Source organism: Triticum dicoccoides, chromosome 2B (genome assembly GCF_002162155.2).
Source record: "Triticum dicoccoides isolate Atlit2015 ecotype Zavitan chromosome 2B, WEW_v2.0, whole genome shotgun sequence".
In the NCBI taxonomy this organism is placed as follows: Eukaryota; Viridiplantae; Streptophyta; class Magnoliopsida; order Poales; family Poaceae; genus Triticum; species Triticum dicoccoides.
The window spans coordinates 263,299,518-263,303,954 of NC_041383.1; the positions used below are offsets into that span (position 1 = coordinate 263,299,518).

Here is a 4,437-nt window from a genome sequence, read left to right on the forward strand (position 1 = left end):
CAAGTAACATAACAATGACAAAGGGAACAACGTATGTTGTTATGCGGTTTGACAGATAAAGATCTTCGTAGAATATGTAGGAACCAATATGAGCATCCAGGTTCCGCTATTGGTTATTGACCGGACACGTGTCTCGGTCATGTCTACATAGTTCTCGAACCCGTAGGGTCCGCACGCTTAACGTTTGATGACGATTGGTATTATGAGTTTATGTGATTTGATGTACGAAGGTTGTTCGGAATCCCGGATGTGATCATGGACATGACGAGGAGTCTCGAAATGGTCGAGACATAAAGATTGATATATTGGACGGCTATGTTCGGACACCGAAAGTGTTCCGGAGAAGTTTCAGATAAAACCGGAGTACCGGGGGGTTATTGGGCCTCATGTGCCAAGTGGTGGAAGAGAGGAGGCAGGCCAAGGTGGGGCGCCCCCCCCTCCCTAGCCCAAACCGAATTGGACTAGGGGGGCGCCCCCCTTTCCTTCTCTCCTTCCCCTCCTTCCTTCCCCTCCTAGTTGGACTAGGGAAGGGGGAACGTACTCCTACTTGGAGTAGGATTCCCCCCTTAGGATGCGCCCCTTGAGGCCGGCCGGCCCCCTCCTCCATTCCTTTATATATGGGGGAGGGGGGCACCCCATAGATACACAAGTTGATCTTTTAGCCGTGTGCGGTGCCCCCCTCCATAGTTTTCCACCTTGGACATATCGTCGCAGTGCTTAGGCGAAGCCCTGCGCCGGTAACTTCATCATCACCGTCACCACGCCGTCGTGCTGATGGAACTCTCCCTCGGCCTCAGCTGGATCTAGAGTTCGAGGGACGTCACCGAGCTGAACGTGTGCAGATCGCGGAGGTGCCGTGCGTTCGGTAATTGATCGGTTGGATCGCGAAAACGTTCGACTACATCAACCACGTTACATACGCTTCCACTTTTGGTCTACGAGGGTACGTGGACACACTCTCCCCCGTTGCTATGCATCACCTAGATAGATTTTGCGTGATCGTAGGAAATTTTTTGAAATTACTATGTTCCCCAACATATTGTTCGGTGCCCGCTCACCCCTGCCACTCGGTTGTCTCGGTCCAAATCAGGTTGACACATTGTCGGATCGTGTGTCCCACTCTGCACCCCGATCGTTTATCACCTCGGCATATCTTGCTCTCTTACACCGCAGATGGTCATTTGTTCGTTCGGGGCGTGCACATTGCTCTCCCCGGTCCCTGTTGTCTACTACCTCCGCGTCGCGTTGATACCTCCCTCTTGTGTCTCCCCCTCTTATGCTTGAGTTGGTGGTGGCCGGGTAGGTTTTGTAGGGTGCTTGTTGTGTGGCGTTTCTAGGGTCGTCTTCTCAAGACCGACACATTGCTTGTGCACGATCTTGTTCAGACTCTACTCAAAGAATTACAAGTTGAAGCACCTCCAACAGCAAAGTTGTGGTATGACAATACTGGGAAACGTATTTGCCCCATATAAATACATACCCGCGGCCTCCATATGGAGGTAGAAACACTTAGCACAAAATCTCACCAAAACAAGATGGTTTGCGGACAACACTATAGTAAATTTTGCAGCTAGAGGTGAAATAATTGGCTAGTCCCACGGGACAAAGCAGGCTGCCACTTGCATCCCTACCCACATCTCTCCTCTCTCTCCCACTCTTCACACCCCCCCCCCGGGGCCCTCATGCACAACGGCGACAACCGCCCTGGAACTTCCCTCTCCCTTTCAATATTTGAAACAGGTCTACACATGTCGCATCACACGTGCATCAGTGAGGACATGGCCATGATGTTGCTCCAGGGATGTTCGGGATGGAGAAGCAGGAGGGGGGCGTCAAGGCGCCTTGTGTGGAGCTAGCTCGGGCCACGGGCGCTACTCCGACCCCTTCCGGGAAGGAGAAAGAGGATGAGCTCATGTCGTGCACTTTGTTGCCAGTGTCAGTGTTGGGTGAAGGACGAGGTGATGCAAATTCGGTTGACCAAAGGCCGCACAACGGTATTCTAAATGTTTTCCTCGCGTAAGAGACGAAAGATTGGCGACGCGAGAAGGCCGAGCCCTTTTGTTGCCCATGTTGGTGCAATGTCTGCTTTTTAGTGGGGCTCCTTCGCCTTGTTTTCATAGATGTATCAGCATGTTTCATGATTGAACATTCAAACTTTGTCAAAAAATATATATTAAAAATGCAAGGAGTGGCTTTTTCGTTATTGTATTTTTTTTTGCGGGAACCCTTCTTGCATTTCTATCGCAATTATATATTGGTATAATTATTATGTACGAAAGAAACCTGAGGGATGCTTATCAGGCAAGGTAAAATACAAATATATACGATATGTCGCAGTCACCAGCAATGCAACTTGCGAAGCTGGGATTGGTGTCCATAATGTCAACTTAGTCCCATCAGAAAGTATCAAACTGACCAAACAAACAAACAAAAGGAAGAAAATACGTTAGACAACAAGGGGCCAGACATGGCGTGCAGAGCTCTCGCCGTCCTCGTGTTTGCAGTGCTCATCGTCCCGTTCCCGCCGATAACTTCCGCAAACGACAATCATGGCTTCCGGGGCTCCCTCACTCGCATGCGCCAACACTTCAGCAACTACTCCGCCGCGGTACACCGCGACACGCACCGCCTGGCTTTCCTAGCGCGCGCTCCAACGACGAACACGACGACCACCCTTGCACTCCAGGCGCTGGTCGAGAACGGCGCCGGAGCGTACCACATGAGCGTGTCCATCGGCACGCCGCCGCTCACCTTCCCTGCCATCCTCGACACCGGCAGCGACCTGGTCTGGACGCAGTGCGCGCCGTGCACCGAGTGCTTCGCGCAGCCGACGCCGCTGTACGACCCGGCAGGCTCCTCCACCTTCTCCAAGCTCCCGTGCGCGAGCCCGCTCTGCCAGTCCATGCCGAGCCCCTTCCGCGCCTGCAACGCCAGCGGCTGTGTCTACGACTACCGCTACGTCGTCGGTTTCACCGCCGGCTGCCTCGCCACCGAGACGCTCACCGTCGGCGACGCCACGTTCCGCGAGGTCACGTTCGGGTGCAGCACGGCGAACGGCGGGCACATGGACAACGCGTCGGGCATCGTGGGGCTCGGGCGCAGCCCGCTGTCCCTCGTGTCGCAGCTCGGCATCGGCCGGTTCTCCTACTGCCTCCGCTCCGACTCGGAGGCCGGCGCCAGCCCGATACTGTTCGGCTCCCTGGCCAGCGTGACAGGCGACGACGTCCAGTCCACGCCGTTCGTCCGGAACCCCGCGGTGCCGGTGCGACGCGCCCCGTACTACTACGTGAACCTCACCGGCGTCACGGTCGGCGCGGCAGACCTCCCGGTCGCGCCCAGCACGTTCGGCTTCACGCGCGCCGGCGCGGGTGGCGTGATCGTCGACTCCGGCACGACCTTCACGTACTTTGCCGAGGCGGGGTACGCGATGCTGAGGCAGGCGTTCCTCTCGCAGACAGCTGGGCGGCTGACGAGAGTGAGCGGCGCCCCGTTCGACTTCGACCTGTGCTTCGAGGCAGGCGGCGACCTCGACGTCGACGCCGTGCCAGTGCCAGACCTGGTGCTCCGTTTTGCGGGCGGCGCGGAGTACGCCGTCCCGCGGCGAAGCTACTTCGACGCCGTGGACGAGCAAGGCCGTGTGGCGTGCTTGCTGGTGCTGCCGACGAGGGGCGTGTCCGTCATAGGCAACGTGAAGCAGATGGACCTGCACGTGCTCTACGATCTCGACGGCGGGGTGCTATCCTTCACCCCGGCTGATTGCGCTAGTGTTTGATCATGGCGTCACATTGTTGATTATAATGTCGTTTCACAATTTTTATGAACAAGACGACGATATATCAACGCGGGTCTTTGAAACATGGGCCAATGCAACTGGAATGGAAAAACAACTTTTAAAAAAATTAAAAGAGTTGAAAAATTCTCTCTTTTTTTTGGCAAAAAACATGGTCCAGCGTAACACTGAAACGAAAATGTTCACTAGCTAGTTAAACACACTGGATGTTCATGGTATATCAATCTTGGGACGCTGTTTCATTGGCACATCGTTTGTCTTTCGATTCTCCCCCCACCTATGACGACTTTTGACCAAGGTTAGGAGTCGGTTCGATACATGTTTGTTTTATACATTATCATAGGAGCAATCGGACACGCCACACCTGAACAGGACTTCGTATCGACACAGGCATGCCTTCCGTCACTTTAGTGGTATCACGTATGCTAGAAAGCTTCTCATCGATATTTTATTTCCTTTCTGTTCTTTAGATATTGGTTTTCTAGTGCAAGTCTTCGCCTACTCTTCTCTTCTCTTAGGGCATCTCCAGCCGCGCTTCAAGAAGGCCTCCCCAGGCGATTTTTTCGCGCCGGCGCCGAAAAAACGTCCCAGTCGCGTCCTCAGGACGCCGAAAATCGCCGGTTCGGGCCTTTTTTCCGCCCGGCGGT

The 4,437-nt window shown here is 54.4% G+C and overlaps 1 pseudogene; it reads left to right on the top strand.

Moving 5' to 3' along the window:
* Nucleotides 1-2,440: 2,440 nt before the first annotated feature.
* LOC119367659 lies at nucleotides 2,441-3,823 on the top strand (annotated as a pseudogene).
* The last annotated feature ends 614 nt before the right edge of the window (nucleotides 3,824-4,437 follow it).